Source organism: Astyanax mexicanus, chromosome 12, assembly GCF_023375975.1.
Source record: "Astyanax mexicanus isolate ESR-SI-001 chromosome 12, AstMex3_surface, whole genome shotgun sequence".
In the NCBI taxonomy this organism is placed as follows: Eukaryota; Metazoa; Chordata; class Actinopteri; order Characiformes; family Acestrorhamphidae; genus Astyanax; species Astyanax mexicanus.
In genome coordinates, this window is record NC_064419.1 from 6,040,052 (window position 1) to 6,052,051 (window position 12,000).

Here is a 12,000-nt window from a genome sequence, read left to right on the forward strand (position 1 = left end):
TAGGGTCATTATCTTGCTGAAAGACCCAGTGACGACCCATCTTCAGCTTTCGGGCAGAAGCCACCAGATTTTGTTTTAAAATGTCCTGGTATTTTAGAGCATTCATGATGCCATGCACCCTAACAAGGTTCCCAGGGCCTTTAGAAGAGAAACAGGCCCACAGCATCACTGATCCCCCGCCGTATTTCACAGTGGGCATGAGGTGCTTTTCTGCATACTCAGCTCTTGTGTTACGCCAGACCCACTTAGAGCATTTGTTGCCAAAAAGCTCTATCTTTGTTTCATCTGACCAAAGCACACGGTCCCAGTTGAAGTCATAGTACCGCTTAGCAAACTCCAAACGTTTGCGTTTATGATTGTGAGTGAGAAATGGTTTCTTCCGTGCATGCCTCCCAAACAGCTTGTTGGCATGTAGATAGCGCCTGATGGTTGTTTTGGAGACTTTGTGACCCCAAGAAGCTACCATTTGTTGCAATTCTGTAACAGTGAGCTTTGGAGAACTTTTTATTTCTCTTATCATCCTCCTCACTGTGCGTGGTGGCAAAATAAACTTGCGTCCTCGTCCAGGCTTGTTTACCACTGTTCCAGTTGTTTTAAACTTCTTAATAATTCCTCTGACAGTAGATATGGACAGGTGTAGGCGAGTAGCGATTTTCTTGTAGCCATTGCCTGAATTGTGAAGGTCAACACACATCTGCCTCACTTGAATGGTATGTTCCTTTGTCTTTCCCATGTTGAAGATAAATGGCCTCTGTGTCACGTCATATTTATACCCCAGGGAAACAGGAAGTTGTGAATTACTAATTAAATGTTCCTACATACTCTGATCAACTTCGTAAACTACTGTAGAAGTGACAGAAATACTTTTATTAAATTTATTTCCTAAGAATTGTTAGGGGTGCCAATAATTGTGGAACAGGTGATTTTATGAAGAATAATTATTTCTTAGTCAGGGATTTTATTTCCCCCTTAAAATTTACTTGAGTTAAAGGTTGGACTTTACTTTTTTTTCCCATCGTGGTCCTATATTATTTTGAACAAAACTCAATTTATGAGAAGCTAAAGAACACATCTTAACCAGGGGTGCCAATAATTATGGAGGGCACTGTATATATATATATATATATTCTCTAAGAAATGTTTAAGAGAGAACTACTCATTTTACTCAATTAGGGATGAGCTAGAGTGCTGCAATCAAATCCTTCTTAGAGCAATGGACCAAAATGTGTTATCTGGCCTTCCCACAATAGTAGAACCTGTTATTCTTATTAAGGACTAAACTGCTTATTCATATCACTGATTTTGGCTGTAGGTGTGCAAAAACCTCTGGACTTACATTAAGCATCTAACTCCAGAACTGCTGCTCACCACTGGTATAAAAACAGCATAGTGGTAGTGATGCCCAGAAGGTGGTGCTACACTCCTGCAGATCAAACTTTCCTCTCTGTACAAATACTGAGACAATTCACAGGCCAGTCAGAAACTGGTTCACAGCTTATCTACAGATTGGAGGTTATGCAACAAACAGTCCTGCTGATATTTGTACAGAGATCATTTATTGTTGCTGTACATAACAACTCAGACAAGCCTTATAAATGAGTCTGAATTGCCCTGTTTGTTGTGTTTGGGACATAAAGCATGTGGGATAAAGGTTTGTGTCTGGGGAAAAACATTAAAAAGGACATTGTCCCTGGAGAATGATGGTACCATAAAAAACATGTATGTTTCTCTGATTTTGCTAATTATAGATATATGTTCGAGTAAAATGAACATTGTTCATTGTTTTATTCTATACAGACAAACATTTCTCCCAAATTATAAATAAAAATACTGTCATTTAGAGCATTTATTTGCAGAAAATGAGAAATGGCTCAAATAACAAAAAGATGCAGAGCTTGCAGACCTCAAACAATGCAAAGAAAACAAGTTCATATTCATAAAGTTTTAAGAGTTCAGAAATCAAAATGTGGTGGAATAAGCCTGGTTTTTAATCATAGTTTTCATGCATCCTGGCATGTTCTCCTCCACCAGTCTTACACACTGCTTTTGGATAACTTTATGCCACTCCTGGTGCAAAACGTCAAGCAGTTCAAACGAAACTAAACTGACTTTTACAAGGACTGTAACAGTCAGTTGATACATTTAAATAGTTGTACTAAAGACAGTGTACACAAAATGTTTTTTTTTACTATCATAAGATTTATTTTTTTTATATGTACAATAATTTGACACACCTTCTCATTCAATGGTTTGGTTTTATTTTTTACCAAACTTATAAATGATTACTGAATTCATCCAGACAATAAAGGAACGCATAAGGAATCATATAGTGGAATAAAAAGTGTTAAACAACCCAAAATACTCTGTGAAGGATCAATTAAGTGGCTCTGAGGCTGGTAACACTGATAAACGTATCCTGTGAAACTCTTGCTCTTCCTTTCCTGGGGCAGTCCTGATGAGTGCCAGTTTCATCATGACGTTTTTGATCGTCTTTTCAGCTGCACTTGAAGGTACGTTCAAATTTCTTGATTTTTTTCGTATTGGCTGACCTTTATTTTTTATTTATTTGAGTTCAGAAATCAATACAACTGAGCGGGTCAACCCGAGTAGGATGGGTTCCTCGGACTGAGTCTTGGTTCCTTCCAAGGTTTCTTCCTCTTAAAGGGAGTTTTTCCTTGCCACTGTGTCACCATAAAATTGGTATCTCTGTGGTGCTGCTCATAAGAGGCGTGGACCTGTTTTACCTGTAAAGCGGCTTTGTGACAACCTTTGTTGTAAAAAGCGCTATATAAATAAAATTGAATTGAATATTTGATGGAACAATACTGGTTTGTTATCACCGTTTTCATGCATCTTGGCACGTTCTCCTCCACCAGTCTTACACACTGCTTTGGATAACTTTGTGCAGTTGGTTTTTTAAGTGGTCTCTTATTTTATTTCCTAAGCTGATGTCTGGTCTTGATCTCGAGGATACATTTGGGTTTATTGTAATGTTAATAATACTAATTATAAGGGCAGAATCACAGTGTTTTGTTTAGTACTGCAGAAATGATCTGCACATTTAGTGCAGCACGTTTTCAGTGTGCTGTAAAAGAGTTCTTATGGGGGGAGGATGGGGTGAAAGTGGAGTACGAAACAGAAAGAGAAAACACACCTCCCCCAGAAGGGCATTAAAACGTCTCTTGTTGAGGTTTTGTTAATGTCTGATGAGCCCCCACCCCCTTCCTCCTTCGTGTGAGACGTGCGCGATGTGTGTGTGTGTGTGTGTGTTCGTTCGTTCGTGTGTGTGTGTGTTCGTGTTCGTGTGTTCCTGGCTTGTTTTGCTTCTGGAAGGATCCGGACCAATCCGGCAAAGAGGAGACGGCGCGTCAGGAGGGCGGGGCGATGACGTGAGCGCTGTGGTGCAGGCCAGTCAGTCTGGTCTGGAGTTGCATCAGATAGACTGGCTTTATATCCATTTATTTTGCTGATATAGAATTTATTGTTTTGCTTCAGTCCACGTCTGAGTGAATCAGCAGTGTGTGCTGACAGAGCACTAAACAGAGCTTTCAGCTCACAGCCTGGAGCATTTATATTTTTATCCACAAAAATAAGCAGTAAAACTTGAGGCCAGTTCTTTTCATATTTTGCCAGCATACACATACATACTTCTCATTTGAATCATTTATCAGCATGTGTATTTTAAATTGTTTATGATTTAATGTATTGGTTTAAATATATGTAAGACTGGGAATAGGGTTGCTACCAATCTCATAAAATATAGAATCTTTTTGTATATGGCAATTAAATGTTGCACCCCTTATTGAACCAATACGGGACATGATTTGTCCTGTATTTCCATAAATGTCTAAAACAGACACACACATGTATATATGAATTTCCAAGTTTACCAAGACATTTTGCAGGGAAACGTAAGACCATCTGTCCGCCAACTGAAGCTCAACAGTGGATGGATGATGCAACAGGACAACGACCCAAAACATAGAAGTAAATCAACAACTGAACGCCTTCTGGGGAGTCCTGACCTCCTGAACCCAGTTGAGATGCTGTGGCATCATGACCTCAAGAGAGCGATTCACGCCAGATATCCCAAAATTATTTTGCTGAACTGAAACAGTTTAGGGAAGAGGAATGGTCCAAAATTCCTTCTGACTGTTGTGCAGGTCTGATCTACAACTACAGGAAACGTTTGGTAGTTGAGGTTATTGCTGCCAAAGGAGGATCAACCAGTTATTAAATCCAAAGGTTCACAGACTTTTTCTTTCCTCACTGTTAATGTTAACATGTTGTGTTCAATAAAACCATGCAAACATATATATTTTTTGTCTGGTATTAGTTTCAGCAGATGATGTTTGTCTATTGTTGTGACTTAGATGAAGATCAGAATACATTTAATGACCAATTTATGCAAAAATCCAAGTAAACCCAAGGGGTTCAAATACTTTTTCTTGCAACTGTATAAGTAGATAAAATATAATATAATTTGAGTGTACTCTAGTGGTATATCTTATATTTAATTTGTTTAAATAATCAGAATAGAAAAAAAACCCACTGCTGAAGTATTATTTTAGCCTGACTGTTGGTGTAGTTTCAGCTTATGAAAGGATTTCAGCCAGTGACGAATGAAACACGGTTATGTAACCGAGGCGGAGAAGGGGTTGTTCGGTCAGGGATGTATTTTCTGGGCCAGAGGAAATTTCTTTCCAGTTGGAGAACAAAAGCTTAGCCTAGATTTCCTTTCATTCTTGCATATTGACTGCACTTCTAGTACAACACTGTAGTGGGAAGTAAACATTAGCAAATGGCCTTCATGCCACAGCAGTCAGGAGCTCTGTTATGAAACTTAATGCAACCGTTTATGTAATTAAATAAATAGGGTTGTGCCTTATTTCTCTTTATACACTGATAAAAGTTTCATTTTTGAGATTTTTCATCTTTATTCATCATCCCTAGGTTCACTATTGTCTAAATATTTGTGGACACTTCTTTATTTCTTATTTAATGCATTTTCAAAACATTTAATCCCATGGTCTAATCCATGTAGATTTAGATGTATTGACAATAGAATAGAGCAAGTTGAATTATAAATAAACAAAAAAAATCATTTGGCACCTAGTCTAATGTCATGTTTGGGCTAGAGCGGTAGGTATATAGGTACATAGGTCTCTGGAATGATGGTGGAATGATGCAATACTTTTGTAACAAGGAGTTGTAGAGTTGGGGGTGATGTGAGGTGGGGTGGTGACCATCCAGCCACATGACCTAATTAATGCTCTTTATGCTGAGTGCAATCAAATCCTCACAGCAATGCTCCAAAATCTAGAAGAAAGCCTTCCTTGGACAGTAGAGACAATTACTCCAATAAAATCAGGATGAACACTTAGTAATATTTTTGATTTTGGAAGAATCAATATGTGCACAGGTGTTTGAATTCTTTTGTATTGCATAATTTTAAGCATATATTAAGTATCTTCTAATTAAAGATTTTTACAAGTGCCCACAGATTTGACATTAAAGCTCCACTAAGTAGCATTGAGATTTTGTGCTCGTGGGCTCCCCCTACAGTTGTAGAGTGTAATAAATGTTTCAGGCAGATTAGTTTCTCTTTCTCGTTTTCTGGCTTTCACAGACATATTTGGTCTTTTTCCAGCTTCTGCCAGAATGTCTGTGTGTTAGTTTGTAAAGAATGAACCAGTAGTCCTTGTAGAACTGTTAGAACTAAAGGTCGGAAAGCAGGTCGCAGTTCTCGTGAGCGATGGTCGCGGCAGCCTCGGAAAGTCTGGTTTGAGCTCAGAGGAGCCCCGGTACAGACACGAGAGCACCGCTATTCCTCCTATTACACCTCAATGCAGCGCTGCAGAGAGTTTCAAGCTGTAAATTTACTTCTTTAAAAAGATAAAAAATCAAGTAAATTCTACCTAGTGCTGCTTTAAAGAAAAAACCTTCACAGAAAACCCTTTCCAGAACCTGAGCTAGAGGGCTATTAAGCCCCCAACATTGAGGTGTGGAGCTGTGGAACTGTGTTCTCTGGAATGATGGAGCTCCATTAATACCATACCTTTGAGATAAGTCAGAACAGTAGCAGAGCTAATCATTTAGCATCAGTTCCTGACCTTTTTTATGCTTTTTATGAGGGTGAACCGAATCAAACCCTGTGTGCATCGAGTGTAAAGACTTCCCAGAAAATTGGAGGCTATTTTTGAATGCACATGAGGAGTAAAATCTCTATTTATAAACAGGAAATGCTGGACATATAGAACAGCGAGCACATGGGATGCTGAAGCGTGCCAATCGGATCTCATGACAAAGCTCTTCAGCAGGCCTGAAGTTCAGGTTCTGCTTTGATAAGGCGCGGCTGAGGCCTGCAGCTGCCGGCAGTTCTGTGTAGCTGTACTCTAGGAAAGCTTCAGGAGAACAGGGGATAAATCTTGAGGGTGTGTATGTAGTAGCTGATTAACTGGAAAATCTACACAGCCTGTAACAGTATAGCAGTAGTGAGCGGTGGTCACGCCATCATTCATAACACACATATAAATACACACACATTTATGTATATATATATATATATATATATATATATATATATATATATATATATATATATATATCAGGTCAATAGCAAATAGCTTATAGGCTCCCATTGCAGAATAACTGCCTGGGTCTTTATACTTTAGCTAGTTAAACCTAACTGATGCAGTGAGTAGCTTCTTATTTGTTAAATGTGAAAAGACATATTGTGGAAAAGCTGTTAATCTGTTTAAGAAGGGTCACATTATTGGCATGCATCGAGAAGAAAAACATCTAAGAACACTGCTAAACTAGCAAAATTTGGTTAAAAACTGTCCAACACATTATTAAAAAAGAGTGGGGGAAAAGGACAGAGAGGAAACATCATCTTCGAGGAAGGAATGTGGTTGAAAAAAAAAATTAATGATCGTGATCAGAAATTACTTAAACATTTGGTGAAATAAAATAATAGAAAAACAAACATCACTAAAATTCATTTACATGTTTAATAGTGAAAGTAAGAGCATTTCCACATGCACAATCTGAAGAGAACTCAAGGGAATGGAACTAAACAGCTGTGTAGCTTTAAGAAAACTACTTATCAGTTAGGCTAGCTGATGAGAATGCCAGGATTCATGGGGCTGGAACTGTGAAAGAGTTTAGGGTTCAGGAAACCTTAGATCATCATTTTCACACATGGATTGAAAGAGTTCACCACAGAGTCCAGACCTTAAACCTTATTGAGAATCTTTGGGATGTGTTGGAGAATTAATTAATTTAGAATAATTTTTAAATCTTGTTGAACTAGATTTTTTAACTAAGCTGTCTGTGTGTGTATTATTTATGTTGTATTATAATTTCCTTTTTACAGTATATTTTTCCTGTAAAGTCGCTGTTTTTAGAGATTCATAGATTTGCAGATTCTTTAAATGTTTACTTTTCCCTCCATTTGCTTTAATGGAATGTACTCATATTGATTTCTTTCTCCTTCTTCTCCCCCAGGTCACACTCCTCCTCCCCCATTACACACTCACACACACACACACACACACACACACACACTAGCCATGTGGTGTGCCGCATGGTGGATCCAAGTTTCTCAAAAATTCTCTCCAAATTTTTTACAGAAATAATATTTGCTTAAAAGCTTTTTGTGTAATTTTTTGCTCGAACACTGAAAACGGTCAAACATAAAAAAACAAGGTAACTTTATAGAAGATGGAAAAAACTCTTCTTAAATTTAAATAGAAGTCAAAGTACAGAGATTATATGTGTATTTTAAGTAAATGTTTAGCATATCTATGCATTAATGAATTAATTAGTTATTATTTATTTTAAATATAATTTATTTCTAATAAAAAGCCACTCAGAGAGAGAGAGAAAGAGAGAGAGAGAGCATGTCTGATTGTGCTCTCTCTGACTCAAATCAGCACGAACTGCAATAACTGCCAAAAAGATACAAATGACAAAAATGACATGACAGCGACAGGGTACTTAGGATTTTTGACATGCTGTAAATTCCAACCAATCACAGCCCTGCTTTAAAAAAAACAGAAGACAGTAGACACATTTACAGTTCCTGTAGGTGCAGCTCCCAGCACATCTGCCTGAGGTGTGAACTGTGTGATACATGTTTCTGACATGCATGTACTGTGCATGTGCATTATTCTCTCTGCATGTGTCTCGGCACCGCACCCCCCGGAGCCCAGCCAATCAGGGCTGGTGTTTGTGCTGCAGACGTCAGCGTGGTGTGGCTGCTGCTGATTTCGAAAACACATTCCTGTCCAGTGAAACATTCAGTAGGCCCGGGGTCAGCTTTTATCTCCATCTACTGCAGTCGCAGGTCTATGAAAGGTTCTACCTGGTTGTTTTCCACTGAAATCCTTGTGGAACACAGGCTCTGAGCTAGCATATGCACTAATTAGCACAATTAGTTTGAGCTGTTTTGCTAAGATTACTAATTAGGATGAGTGATGTAACAACATGCCTCAATTTACCTGCAAACATTAGTCTAATATGGCGTTATATGGTGATAGATAGATAGATAGATAGATAGATAGATAGATAGATAGATAGATAGATAGATAGATAGATAGATAGATAGATAGATAGATAGATAGATAGATAGATTTCATTAACATGGTGGTTGACATGGTATCCCAGCTGATTCCTATAGTGTTGCTAAGTGCATACTAGATGGATGCTGAAATGTTGAGTACTAATTCCAGCCATGATGTTGATTAGTGGTTGCTTGGATAGTGCTATAATATCCAAGGTGGTTGCTGTGGTATTCTAGGTGGCTGCTAGGATGTTTGTATGTTGCTGCCAGGTGGTTGCTAGGATGCTAGGATGTTAACAGGTGGTTTCTATGATACTGTTGACAACTAAGTGAATTGGCATCATATATGGTTAAAATGTTGCTGCAAGGTGGTTGCTGTGGTATTCCATGTAACTGCTATTATTTTACTAAATGCTTTCTAGCTGGTTGCTGTGGTATTCTAGGTGGCTGCTATGATGTAAATAAATGGTGACTAAGAGTTTACTGTGGTGTCCTAGGTGGCTGCTATGATGTTGCTAAGTAGTTACTAGCTGGTTGCTGTGGTATTTCACGTGGTTTCTATGATGATGTTACAAACTAATTGCAATGGTATCAACGATGGTCAATATATTGCTGCTAGCTAGTTGCTGTGGTATTCCAGGTGACTGCTGTGATGTTGCTAAGTTGTCAGTAACTGGTTGCTGTGGTATTACAGGTGGTTTCTATGATGATGTTACCAACTAATTGCAGTGGTATGAAAGATGGTTAATATGCTAGGTGATTGCTGTGGTACTCCAGGTGACTGCTGTGATGTTGCTAAGTGGTCAGTAACTGGTTGCTGTGGTATTACAGGTGGTTTCTATGATGATGTTACCAACAAGTTGCAGTGGTATGAAAGATGTTTAATATGCTAAGTGATTGCTGTGGTACTCCAGGTGGCTGCTATGATGTTGTCAAATTGTTACAAGGTGGTTGCTATGATGTAGATAAGTGGACACTGCATAGGTGCTGTAGAGTGGTGTGGTGATTGCTATGGTGTTTCTAGTGGGTTGCTAGGGTGTTGTCAAGTTAGTTGATGGTTTGGTATTATGAGTGTGTTTTACTCTAAATCATTGCATTTGAAATTATTTAAAACGCACTTTTGCACATTTCATCGTTTTTATGGTTAATGCATTTCATCATACATTGCAAATGCAATTGGCACCCAATTCACTGGCACATCTTCTCTGGAGTAGCTCAACCAAACGTGCAAAAACATGGCTATTGTAGCTATTTTATTGAGTTTACTGTCACTGTCACAAACTTTTCTGACCAAATCAGGGTTTAATGCCTGACCCAACCCTGAGCCCTGGTACACCGTCCTGCTTCTGCTGCCCAGTGAATGACCCTCCACTCCTTCCACACTGCACAGCTTGTTGTCAACAGGATTGAGAATTGCATCATGTGCTTCTCCCCTCCACCAGCACCAGTGCTCGGCAGGGCTTTGCGCAATGTTTGCTTCTGTTTTCAGACCAGCGCCTGCAGACCAGGATACTGAGATAGAGGGAGAGAGAGAGAGAGAGGGAGGGAGATATGTAGAAAGAGAGAGAGTCACAAGATGTTCCTCTTTATTAAGTGGCCTTACACTTGGGAGGGATAAAATAGGATTTGCTGGACGGGTTGAGGGAAAAAAGCCTAAGCGGTCTGTAAGCAGAGAGGATATTTGACTCATATTTCATAAGTCTGGCATGTACGCTATGGGAACCTTCCACATTCTCTACATAAGTCAACGTATTTCCCCTTATTAATGTACACAGAAAACGATAATGCCTCCAACATAAACAAGGCTGTACGAAGCCTGGAGAGCATGCACAAAAGATTTGGCCTTTTGAGGGAGAATTCTTTGGGTTTGTCTGCTCAACTGATTTTATATGTTAGTATACATCCATTTCTTCATTTCAGTCCTGCAACACGCATGTGGTTTGGCACTGTCTTGTAGAAAAAAAAAAAAAATATATGGATGTACCCCCACCAACAGAAGAGTACGAACACAACTCCATACCATGACAGACCCTGGCATTTTGACTGGTTGCTTTTAACAATGTGGATGATCTTTTTGTCTTTGGTCTGGAGCACATGGTGTCGAATAAACATTGTCACTGTGTGATGTTCTACCCCAGATACCTCTGAGCCCAGAGGAGTGGATGCAGCTTCTGGACATGGGTAACATGGAGCTTATGTACTAATTTTTGAAAATAATCATGGGTTTGTTTTGGGTTTAACGTACAATAAACCAACCAATGTGTGTCACTAGCCATACCCTTTAAGAGCCAGGTGCGCTCTGACTTTGGCAGTTTGCTATTTTAACGGTGCAGCTACCTGGACGTGTCCAACGCTTCTCGGCAAAGGACTGTTTGTGGGTTGTAAGATAGCAATGAGCATCTCAACACACCTTGTGCAGGGTGTAAGATAGACCTCCTTAAGTTTGATCATATTGTCTCAACTTTTTTCTGATGTGAGGTTGGAAAAGTGAGCAGACAGGGGCTTCGAGTGGTCCACCGGGCTAAGCGCTGCCACCATGAATCCCGTTCATGTAGCTTGCCATCAGCTACCGGAGCCACGAGAGTGCACAGTTGGCCTTGCTCTCTCTGGGTGGGTAGATGGTGCTCTCTCCCCACATCACTCTGAAAGGGTGATGTCGATCACAAGGCATCTGTGAGCTGATGTATCAGAACCGATTCGCTGGGCTTTCCTCCAAATGCACTGTGATGCTACTCGGCAATGCAGGATCAGTAGCAGTTCGAAAAGAGACTGAGTCTGAAAGAATCTGACTTCACCTGTATCAGAGAAGCCATGTGCTAGTCTTTACCCTCCTGGTGTTGGGGCATCACTAGTGATTAGAGATAGAGTCCTTATGAGTGGGTTGGGTCATTGGCCTTGTGAGTTGTGGACAAAATGGGATAAAAATTTGAATTAAAGAATAAAATAGATCCATGCTAAACCTTTGTTTCAAAAGTTATACAGAATTTTTAAATCTCCTGAGAACTTTCCCTTTAAACTCTTGTTTGACTTTTCCACAGCAGCTAATCAATCGATGGCCTGCGATTTCATTAACACTATCATGAGAGTGTCCCGAGCAGCTGCACCTGACTCAGCGCTCTTTGAAACGTGCCAGAGACACGAGGGCATGAGTAAACTCTCAGAATACACAGCTTCATCTCGCAGAAGTCACATCCCAGTGTTCATCTGTGCAGTTGTTTGAACACGAGGCAGCTTTATTGGACGGCACTGTAAAGGTGTTTTCCCTTCATTAGGTCATGTGCTGCTACACTGAGGCACGTACCACTGTATTCGTCACATTCCGGCTGAAGTATTACAATGTGGAAGTGTTTCATTCCTCTTCTTTGTCTTGGTTTTGTTTTTGAATCTTTACCCTGTTCGTATGCCTGAAACTTGAATGTTTTTCAAATGCTTTT